At 48.4% G+C, this 12244-nt stretch overlaps 1 protein-coding gene across 1 annotated transcript in view; it reads right to left on the reverse strand.

Annotated features, from left to right (window-relative positions):
- The window catches only part of TCF7L1 (transcription factor 7 like 1), a 151521-nt gene that overhangs the window by 112265 nt on the left and 27012 nt on the right, over window positions 1-12244 (reverse strand). The gene's annotated exons all lie outside the window — the stretch shown is intronic.

A 12244-nucleotide genomic window follows, 5' to 3' on the forward strand; every position in this document is an offset into this window, starting at 1 on the left:
GCACCTTGCAGATCGAAAGCCTCAAGACTCAACATCGGACTCCCAGCCCCACATCTTTGCTCCCCCGCCCCAAAGGGGGTCTTCTTGACCCTCTCCCCAGCGGGTGCCCCTCTGCCCCACCTGGCCAATCGCTTGGGCTTGGAGCTGTGCCCGGGGCCTCGCTGAGCTGCATCCTGAGCAGGAGAGTGTGACTCCCCCACATCCTTGAAACCATTAAAAATGAACTCTAGGGGTCTTCTACAACTAAAGAAAGAGAATTTGTTTAGAAGAAAAGAACATTAACTGCTTTTTTTTTTTCATTCCGCATCTAACAACAGTTATGACTCAAGAGAAAGGTTGTATTTCTTTCTTTTGAAAAAGGGTAAGAAATCTTTTTTATGCACTTACTATGGAAAATGCATAGCTTGTCAAATTCCATATGATGAAAGGAGGAAAGCAGCAGTGCACCCAGGCCCTCTCCACACCAGGGCAGCTCACTCATCCCTGTCCTAATCCCTGCACTGGGTGGCAGGTGAGGGAGGGGTTCAGCCCGGGGTGGGGGTGGGGGGAGGGGGGGCAGGGCCAGGGGACAGTTTAGCTCTGGGACTTAGCCCAAGTCTCTGGACTACTCTGTGCTACAAAGCAAATAAATCCTCTTTTAGACAATGGCTCTCTACCACACTCACGGTGTTGGTTTTATGGGGTGAAGAGGGGAACGAAGGCCCGAATCTGAGAGATGCTCTGGTACAGAGGTTCTCAAAGTACAGTCCTGGACCAGCAACATCATCCTCACTGGAGAACTTGTTAGAAATGCAACCTCTCGGGGCACCTGGGTGGCTCAGTCGTTAAGCGTCTGCCTTCGGCTCGGGTCATGATCCCAGGGTCCTGGCATCGAGCCCCACATCGGGCTCCCTGCTCGGCGGGAAGCCTGCTTCTCCCCCTCCCACTCCCCCTGCTTGTGTTCCCCCTCTTGCTGTTTCTCTCTCTGTGTCAAACAAATAAAATCTTTAAAAAAAGAAAAAAAGAAAAAAGAAATGCAACCTCTCAAAGCCCTACTCCAGACCTACAGAATCATACACTCTGGGGGCAGTGCCCAGCAATGTGTAACAAGGCCTGCAGGTGATCGGATGCATTCGAGAGCCACTACTCCAACATTTAGACCTCTGTTTCATTCCAAGGAAAACCAGAAACTGTTCTGTGCCCAACCGAGAGAAAAAACTCCAGGTGTTCCTAATTTCATTGGAATGGTCAACATCAGGTTGAGTTCAAGGTAAGTGGCTCTATTGATTTTAACACGGCGGTAATTGGCAATTACCATTATGGAGCAAAAGAGGACCATGTCTGCAGAACATGGGGGGCTTTGGAGGGAATGCAGCTCCAAAATGTCTGACTAACATCAGCTCAACCTTCCAGGACCCGTACTTCTCCCAGCAGGGGACTCTGAGAGGCCCCACCGCCACTGGTGGCCACTTTTTCCCATCTTGGGTTAACAGCCCCTCCCTCTCTCCTGCTATGCACCCTCTTCTTGACCGTCTCTTCCACCCGAACTCCCCTCACCCACAACAGGCGGCAGTCAGGAGGCCCACACCCCACCCAGCAGGGCTGGCTGAGGCTGCACTGTGACCCCTAACTTGAGACAACTAAGACAGTCATGTTTTAAAATGCAGTCCTGCTTGTCTCCGTGCTTCTCAAAGCTCAAACAGGTTGGTGGCACCCACAGCTAAGCCAGAGGTTTAGTTGAGGCCACGCCACTCTCTGATTCTAGTGACTCAACTAGACCTCGATTTCTCTCTATATAAAATGGACAAATAACTATCTAGTAAGTGCTCATTAAATGTCAGTGTTCCTGGCCTGGAGAGCGTGAGCCCTCAGAGAGGGTGGGTGGAAGCATCTAGATGCTGGGATTCCAGCACCCACTGCCTTCCTACAACCAACCCTCCCCTCTCCCCCCAACACAGCCCCTTCTGGAATCTTTAGTGCACAGCAGGGGCTCAATAAATGGAGTGAATTGAGGGGTGAGAGGTGGAAGGAAAGAGACCCATGAATTTATGACTCAGGCAAAGGCAGGATTGATCAGTGATGGTATTTGAGGGGGAAGGAAATTGCTAAACAAAACAAACTGTGTTTACTACCATGAAAGGAAGCCAAAACAGTAACCAGCTAATATGAAACACAGGAAATTCTGGAAAGTATGTAAAAAGGGCACTGTTTTCTTTTTTCTTCAGAAAGATTAAAACAGTTTAAAAACTTACTCCTTTCTGCTCTAAAGAGCTCATTGTCCTACACATGGAGATGTTCCTGGGACACCAGAATGTGGCGCTACCTCCCGCGGATTTCTTCCCTTCCCCACCAGGTCCCCTGCTTTTTCTCAGGGGTAGGGGGCCATGACATCATTGATCTGTCCAGTCAGAACTAGTTAGTGTCACCAATTAATAAATGATTCTCTATCGGTTCCGCAGAGCAAGGTGCCGTCATCCCGATGCTGACTGTGACCACAAGATGTTTGTGTTCTTTGGTCTTCGTCGTGCTACGCCTAGGACCGCGGGGCAAATTGTTGCGCAGTGAGTGGAGAAACCAGGGAAATCGTGTACCTACTCTGAGTATAACTATTAATATGGACTCATCAGAATAGAGATAAAGGAAACACTCAAATGAGAACAGGTTTGTTAGGTGACAGGATTATCATCATTTTTCCTTTTTCTAAAATGTGGTGAATATTGAATTTGGACTTTAAATTTTTTTTTTGCATTTTTTAAATTTTATTATGTTATGTTAGTCACCATACATTACATCATTCGTTTTTGATGTAGTGTTCCATGATTCATTGTTTGCATATAACACCCAGTGCTCCATGCAATACATGCCCTCCTTAATACCCATCACTGAGCTAACCCATCCCCCCACCCCCCCTCCCCTCTAGAACCCTCAGTTTGTTTTTCAGAGTCCATCGTCTCTCATGGTTCGTCTCCCCCTCTGATTTCCCCCCCTTCATTTTTCCCTTCCTACTATCTTTTTTTTTTAACATATAATATATTATTTGTTTCTGAGGTACAGGTCTGTGATTAGGACTTTAAATTTTTAAAAAAATACATGGTTAACATATCAGGTTTCCAGGACCCACTGATCTTCCTTTGGAACATGTAACTTGTAGAAAGCCATTATTTTTGCCAGGATGTGTAAAGGTAAGAAGGGCACAGCCCACATAAGGACCAGTTACCCTGAGATAGGAAGGCTTGACAGCCTAGGATATGGAAGACAGTGAGACCTACCGTGGAGGACTCCGGGGGCGGGGGGGGGGGGGATGGAGAAGATAATAGGTGGAGAGAAGGAGGAAATCCCCCCACAAGTGAAGCTGTCCACCATGGGAAGAAACTGCCCAGCCCCGAGTCCCCTGACCATGCAGATGTGGGAGAGGGAGGTACTGAGCTATGAGCCTCCTGCAGGAACTGGTGGGCTCAGGTGCTTCCAGATATCACTTCTTACCACTGCTGCAAGGCAGGTAAGCACACAGTCAGTGGAGGATGGGAGCTTTGGACCCAGATCTCAAAACCCAGACTGCTACACCACAGCTTCCAATCCAGCTGGTGCTTCTTGGCCCCACAATGGGGTAGGATACACCTGAGGCAATCGGGGAGACCCTACCTCCAGCGCCTCTGAGGTCGGCTGCCTCCAGCCTTTTCAGTCACCCTAAAAAGCCCAACAGATATTGCCATTTTGCACCCTTGTCGTAAGGGGGAAAGGGTGACAGCGCCTCTCAGCACAGCCAGGAGGAAGAGACGGCTTCCTACAAAAGCTACTGGATTTTTTATCAGAAAGGAAGTTGACACTGTCCCTTCCAGTCTCTAACTCTGATTCTAAGAGATCCATCTGGTCCATTTTCCTCAGGTACAACAGCCAAATAAGAAAGAAAGAAAAAAGAAGACTGACCTAAACATGCCTGATAACAGTGAGGCAGGGAGACAGGCCAACCGACACGAAAACGTGGAGGGCTGGCGCTGAGGTGGTCAGAAGTACCTGGTCATATCCTGGCTCATGTTACAGCCAACTTTTGTTTACCAGGCTTACAGATTTCTCTTCCTGCCCTTCCCAGCTTCCTATTTTAATTTTCTTCTTTCTCTGCTCACCATTATCTCAGCTGACAATGAATACAGACCACTGAGAGGCAGTGAAAAAACTCAACTAAGTTACCTGCTAATGTCAGATTACCTGATCCATTGGGAAAGAGAGAATGACAAGTCCAGTAAGAATGGGGCCCCACCTCACTGTTCCTGATTTCATTATCTCAAGTCACTCCCCACCGCCCCAATCCTAACTGCAAATCCTAACTCAAGTCTGTGACTGATAGGAACGGGAGAGAATCAGCAAAGATCCCTTCAGATACACATGGTCAGAAAGAAAATGCATAGTTCAAGCTTTGACCAAAATTCAGGTTACTTTCCCGCTAGTTCAGCCATGCACTTTCAGGAATTAACAACGAGAGGTTAAAGCAGGATTCGAAATGATTTAAACCTGATCCCTGCTCCAAAGACCATTATACAGCTGAGCAGGTGCCTCCATTCACACCTTTCACCTCTCCAGGTACATGGCAAAGGGCTCGTAACTCCTAGACACCAAACCAGGCAGCATTCACAGAGAGCCCACTGTGAGTTGCTCTGGGCGAGCCCGGGGACAAGGGTGGTCCACGACATTGTCTGTGCCACACTGCAGTTATGGCTCGGTTGAGGCCGAAAGGCAAGACAACAACATCAAAGAAGAAAATAATCACACGGAGAAATGAGAAGCACACAGTTAAACATGGGTAACAGTTTGAGGCAGTAATGTCAAAAAGGCCTGAGGAGCTGGCCCCATCTGAGGAGGACAGCCGGGATCGGGGCAGGGACCTGAAGTCACTGAGGGAGAATCCTTTGCCCCAGAAAGGGACCACACACGAAAGCTGGGGAGAGCTGGAGGTGCTCAACAGGAGGCTGTGAAGAAACCAGCGGGGCAAGAGTGGAGGATGGAGAGACCCTGGGGAGGTGACTGACTTTAGATTTGGCTGACAGGTCAAAGGACAGGAACACTTGGGTAATCACACGTATTGCACACCAGCACTGAAAGGCCACCAGAAATGGGGAAGGTCCACTTTCAGAGTAGCAACGACCAGCTGGATGAGATATCTACACCACTGCAGAGCCTTATGCCCATCTGGGGCAACACCACCCCGGTTTTAGGAGCCAGGAAGCTCCATTCCCCTATCAAGCCTTTCATTATGTTTCACAATGGCTCAATGGTAGCCAAACACTAGAAAGAACCCAAATATTCATCAGTGGATGAATGGATAAACAAAATGTGGCCTAGCCATAAAAAGGAATGAAACGCTAACATATAACTACACGGACGAACCTCGAAGATATTATGCTAAGTGAAAGAAGGCAGTCATGATGACTGCTTATTGAATTATCCCACTTATATGAAATGTCAGAACACAGAGAAAGAAAGCAGATTAGTGGTTGCCAAGGGCCGGGGCGTGGGAGGAGGAGGAAGGGTGATGAAAATGTCCTACACTTAGTGGTGATGGTTGCCCAACTCGGTAGGGATGAATTTGATGGTATGGGATTTATATTTCAATAAAGCTGTTCCTTTAAAAACTGGCTTGATGGGAGTCTTCTAAATACATGTGCTAATCCCCTATCTTTCTATACAGGTACAGTTGATTCAACTTAATCTTTATTAATAATTCAAGGTCATTATTTCAATGATCAATCAATGGGCACCATGTACTCTAATAAAAAGAAAATGCCCTCACCAAAGTGCTTCTTAGTATCCCTGTCTGATGCCCCTTTTTGGTTTCTGTCTCCTGCCTCAGGTGCTGTCAGGCTGTGAGCCAACACCTGAGTGCGGTCGGGACGCCTCCTCCCCCTGCACCTTGGCCAAGCAAGTGCAGGCTGGCGCTTGTGTCAATGCTCAGAATGGATCGTTTCAATCAGGCACCTGGGTGAGGCCCCCTCTGCTGAGACTGAGCAAGAAAAGGTGCCAAGAAGATCACCTTGTTATCTTCATTCTCCTTTTGAAAGGGCGATTGACGTGATGAGCTTAATTTTTCTCTGGAAACAAGGTTTGTGTGAGAAAAGGAGGCGCATTTGAATCTTTTTAAATCCTGCTGCCACTTACTTATTAAAAATTGTTTATGGGGGGGGCGCCTGGGTGGCTCAGATGGTCAAGCGCCTGCCTTTGTCTCAGGTCATAATCCCAGGGTCCTGAGATCGAGCCCCACGTCTGGCTCCTGGCTCAGCGTGGAGCCTGCTTCTCCCTCTCCCACTCCCCTCTGCTTGTGTTCCCTCTCTCACTCTCTGTCTCGAGTGAATAAATAAAATCTTTAAAAAAAATTGTTTATTGGGCACCTACTATGTACCGGGCACTGTTCAGGGTGGACGAGGCCAAACGGTGGTAGGTGTTATGGAGTCAGATAAAGCGGGAGAGGAAGAGAAAGAAGGCTGGGGGAGGGGCACTGCAGTTTTGAAAGAGGTGGTCAGGGAACTGAGGAGGCGACTATTAAACCAGAGCCACACAGTTAGGGAGAACAATGTTCTCAGTGAAGGGAACACAGAACAGAGGCCCTGAGACAAGAAAGTGCCAAGTGGGTTTGGGAACAAGGAGTATGGATCGAACAAAGTATGTGAGGGAGGCCTCATTATTACCTGAACGTCTCTTCATTACCAGAACATCACCATCTGGTACCTGTCATACAGCCCTACCGGGTGTGTTTAGCTGGACAGACAGGGGAATGTGACTTGAGGTGAAGCATCAGGGGGGAGCTCATGGTGGGTACCTGACTAAAATCTGCCTTCCGGAGGCAACACCAAGGAGACGTTTCAAATAGGCCCTGGGGGATAGCACTGTCCATCTCATTGGATGGTCCGGGAGAAGATGCAGAAGCGAGGAAGACTAAGAAACTGGTCTCCGCAAGGTGCCAGCAGGACTCAAGCAGTAACAAAGGATGTTTTAGAGCCGGAAGTGGGGTGGAGGGAGCTGGGGAAGGTCATTCCAATAGGACAAAAACAGCAGCTACTGAGTACCAGAGACACTCGACATGTGTCATCTCCATGCTTTACAATAATCTGGCAAAGGTGATACACAGTCCCCTTCCTACAGATGACAAGATGGAGACTTGGCAAGGCCAAATGGCTTGGCCAAAGCTGCAAAGCCAGCAGACAGGAGAACTCCACCACGGCTCAGGTCAGCCCCACTTCATGGGTCTTTCTAGGACTATCACATGGAACTGCTGTTCATCAACAATTTTTGAATGACAAGAATGGCTGTTTCTTACGGACCATATGGAGAGGCCTGGCACTCCCAACATTTACCCACAACAGAAGCTCTGACGGTTCCTGACAGGGGCAGAACTTCTCATGAGTCCACTGTTGGGCCCAGTGAGTCAACAGCACACACCCCCAAGGTTTCCAAGCCCGGCTGTTGTCAGAATCACCCTAGGAATCCTTACAACAGATCCCCAGTCCTGGCCTATCTGGATCATAACAGCCAAGGGTGAAGTCCAGGAATCTGCATTTTAAAACAGAATCCCCCCGCCCACTGCACATCCTACACAATCCTTCTCCAGAGTGTGAAAAACCACTGCCTTGCTATGCTTTCAGCAGGTGCAAATAAAAAATTTCAAGGAGTGCATTTTCCTAAGATGTTCCTAGCCAGGAAAAGTCAAGGGAATTCTGTCCACAGGCTGCCTGCCCATTCTCCTGCCGAGGCTCCACTCTGGGAGTGACTAAAGGGGAGAGAAGAGAGAGTCCTTTCACACCGACTGGTGCTGGCTTCCTGCGCAGGTGGGAAAAACTAATTTTCAAACTCCACTCTGGGTGAGTTTCCTGGGCCCTGTTTTTCTTTCCTGAGATGTTCAGTCCTAAGTTTGTATGAGAGAGAAGCTGCTCAAATTAGCAGAGAGGTTAAGAAGAATCAGAGAGGACTCTCGCCCTTTACAATAAGGGAAGTCTTTGAATAGCAGCAGGAAAGCAGGGGCAAAAGTGACCCAAAAAGGAGCTACTGAATATAACTGGAAATTCTGGCTTGTATCAGAGCAGGGTAATGGCAGCCGGGAACACCCTGTGATTTGGTGCTCTACACCATGAGCAGGGTTACTTGCTCCTTAAAATCGTTTTATCTCTATTTTCTCTACTGCTCAATTTTCTTTTGATGAAAACATAGGACATGCCCCCTCCTGCCCAAACTGACTTATTCCTATAGGCAGGGATTGCTCACTTTGTTGAAAATGCCAGGCTTGATGCTTCTGAAAATGAGGCCCACCTAAGAAACGCACGGTCTCTGCCCTGACCCTAAGACGGCACAGGAGAGGAGAGCCAGCTCATGTCTCCACACTGCAGGGAAAGCGGTCCAGAGCATCTCCACTTGCTGGGCTAAGGGAGCCCTCCCCGAGAGTTAGCTAACAGTTGGCCCTTGGGACCTCATCTTCCTCCCTCCGAGATACTTACCTTTCAAATAGACCTTGCCAGGCTCAAGTGTGCAGAAAGGTTTCAGCTACCTCAACTTTTTGTTTTTTAAAGACTTTATTTGTCAGAGACGAGAGAACTTGGAGAGAGAGCACAAGCAGGGGGGGTGGCAGAGAGAGGCAGAAGCGGGCTCCCCGGCTGAGCAAGGAGCCTGATGCTTAACCAACTGAGCCACCCAGGCGTCCCTACCTCAATTTTTAATTACAAGAAAATATTGTTCTTTTTTCTCAATTCCGATCTCTCAGTTATCTCAAAGCGAGTTTAACTATCTCAGGCTCAAGTAGAACTGAGCCATTCGCTAAAATATTCTGATTGCCAGCCCCTTGCATTCCAGCCTAACGACTACTAAACAGGGAGCCTGTAGTTACAGACCCCAGTCTGCTTTGGAAGAGCCTACAGAATAAGGACCCAGACTGGAGCCGTCTGGCACTTCATGATGGGAGTCGACTGCATCCCTCACTCAGCGAGCACTGATGGAGAATGCACACTGGGTGTGCATTGGGTGCCCAGGGCAGACCAAAACTATCGCACGGGGGTCCTGCCCTCCCCTAGTCAGAGAGAAAGCCTAAGCACAAAAACAACCAGAGAACAACACAATAGGCTTGTTCATGCATCACATATAGATATATGGATAAAAACACAGAAGTCATAAGGCAATACAGTGACGTAACACACAAAGCAAGTGTGTTGGACTATGAGGTACATAGGGGGAAATGCGACAGCAGACTCCTCTGGAGCTCAGGTCATCAAAGCCAATATTGTTAGAAAAGGGACTGAATGTCATGGGATGGCATCTGGAAGGGAAGGAGAAGCACGTGAAGTGTGGGGAAGGGGTAGGGTTTGGGACTGGTCAGAAGTGAGGCTGATCCAACTGGGTGAGGTCAGACGGGAGAGACCTGGAGAATCAGTCGGGGAAGTTCAGACTCGGTGTGTGAAGCCGCTTTCCCAGAAATGAAGTCACAAAGTGACGGTGTCTTTAGAAGATGGAACTGATAGGAATGGGCAGGGTAAGGTGAGTGAAGAAAACGGAGGTGGGATGTTAGCTCAATTCGATTTCTGTCCTGGGATGGTGGCAACCTTGGCCTCCTGCCACAAGCTTAGTTTCAAGAAGCATATCACAGGGGCACCTAGGTGGTGCAGTCGGTTAAGCGTCTGACTCTTGGTTTTGGTTCAGGTCATGATCTCAGGGTCATGGGATCGAGCCCCGAGTCGGGCTCCGTGCTCAGTGCAGGGTCTGCTTGAGATTCTCTCTCCCTTACCCTCTTCCCCTCCTGCTCGTGTGCACGCATGCTCTCTCTCTCTTTCTAAAATAAATAAATAATTTTTTTTTTAAGTATATTTACAAATGGATTTGAGGCTTTCCTCTGATAACCTGCCTGGGCCAGGGTTGTTGCTCCTAAGTCTTGTCTACACCCAGACAGTCAGTGGATGGTGCTCATACTTGGCAGCACTCAGGCACCCCAATTCCCCGGCACCGGCCCCACATCTACTTGGGTTAACGAGCCCCTGCAGGGACTAGGGTGGACCTACCTAACCAAACCATCCTTCCCCGTGCCCCTCTGTATCTCAGCCTAGCGTCCCCGCACTGGCTTATGGGGGCTGGTCGTGTACCAGCTACTAGTTCTTACCACCCGGCAGCCCCACGTCGCTGGCTTCAGCCAAGAGAAAAGGGCAGTGGGGTGCGTGACTGCAGGTGTGGACCAGAGCGTTATCTCTGACTATAAAGGTTAAGTACTTAGCTGAAAACCTTAACCAAAGAAACAGGAAAGAGCCACCAACAAAAAAATAAAAACAGATAATTGTGCACCAGCATCCCCAAATGGCTAAAACCATAAACCCAGATACAGTAAGCGCTGTTATCCTACGTGGTTAGAGAACGAAGTGTTCCACTTAATCAGATGTCCTGGTAAACGGAGAGGTGCCAAAGACACAATCAACACATGGCTTTGGGAGAAAGTTACCACCATAGTTTTGAGGGTGCCCTGGAATTTCTAAATGGTACCTACCATTATACCATTACGTACCATGGTAATCAGACCTCAGATGAGCAAGGCCGTGGAGCAACTATGATTCCTATCTTGCATCTGAAAGCCAGGCCCAGCAGCACAGTCAACTCAGGGATGCAGGGAAGGACAAGCAGGGCCCCCGGGGACCTCCATGCCCACCAAAAGATGACCTTTCCTTACATCCCCCACCAGGTCTGCCCAGGCCTGGCCAGGGCGTCTCCTTATTCCCTAACTGTCCTCTCACCCCTGTGAGGCTCTGGACCCCCAAGAGTTGGATGCTGCCCTTGTTCCCCAACTCTCTCCTGCTTTACTCCTGCTCTCCAGCTCAGAGAAACACCCTGATCCCAAACCCCGGACGCAGAATGCCGTGCCTATGGATCACGAGCACCACCGCCACCCAAGACTGCCGCTGCATGGGGTCCAGGTCTAGATCGGATCTTGGAGATGCACACACAAGGGGTCCAAATGCTCACAGGCCTGCAGACACATCAAATTAATACCTCCAGCCTCGAGGCAGATGGGCAGTGCTTTGATTAACAAAACTGGTAATAACTCACTACACTATGTGCCTCACAACTAAGTTTATAAATACGTTCTGTAAACGGTTTTGTACTGTGATCGTGGGAGTGGTTACACAAACCCATGCATGGGATAAAACAGCAAGACCTGTACAAACAACACACATAAGTGAAGGCATGAGAAAAACGGCGAGAACTGAATAAGGCCTGTAAACCAGTTAGCGGTCACAGTAACATACCATTGTCAATGACCTGATTTTGATCTTGAGCTATAGAAAATGTCTCCACTGGCGGAAACTTGGGGGGAGAGATCCCAGGACTCTTATGTGCTATTTTTACAACTACCTGTGAGTCTAATTATTTCAAAAGGAAAGTAAAAAACAAAACCCCACAGAAACCCCCATAAACCTAATCATCTACAATCAAATCATTTTCACAGCCACCAGGACCTGGGAGCTGGCACCCTCAACATTTTCCCAGGCCACCTGGAATTGGTTCTGTGAGCCCAGCTTTCAGGTCCAACACGGGCAGCTCAAGCACTGGTGTGAGGCTTGCACATTTCCAGAGTGACCAAGAAGAGCACGTCCCAGTGCACTGGGCTCTGAGAGGAGTAGGTGGTTATTTTGCCAAAAGTCCCTCTCAGCCCCACTCACAGGAGACTTACTGGCAGAGACAGAGAACAGCTTTCCCAAGCAGGACCCAACAGCACTCTGGGGCATATTTAAAGCCGGGCTTGTTCTAAAATGTTTCCCTAATCCTTGTCATCTTTAAAAAGAAGACAAATCCAAGTCCATGTGAGTGCACATGCACACAGGGCTTAGCGCCAAGGAGCCAAAAATAAAGGATATAAACATCAACTAAATCAGTGATTGTCAAGACTGCGATCTAGAATTATCTCCATTGATAGGATTTACCCACCGAATGGGGACAGGAAGTGGTTATTACAAACACAAACCAAAGCTACTTAACCTCTTTAATGCCACAGACACCCCCCACCCCACCACCCCCTTGGCAGCCTGGGGAAGCCTGCAGACCTTCCACAGAATGGCATTAAATGCACAAATTAAATCCATAGCATTCCAAAGGAAGCCAATTATGGTAAATTGCAGTTATCAAAATATTTAAAAAATTTTTGCTGTGGTAATATTTAATTAACATATTAAATAAGACCTAGCCGTGAGTCTCATAACCACCTCAATTCTGAAGCAGTGACGAGGCTAACGAAACTTAGAAAAATATCGACAAT

Source organism: Neomonachus schauinslandi, chromosome 10, assembly GCF_002201575.2.
Source record: "Neomonachus schauinslandi chromosome 10, ASM220157v2, whole genome shotgun sequence".
Lineage (NCBI taxonomy): Eukaryota > Metazoa > Chordata > Mammalia > Carnivora > Phocidae > Neomonachus > Neomonachus schauinslandi.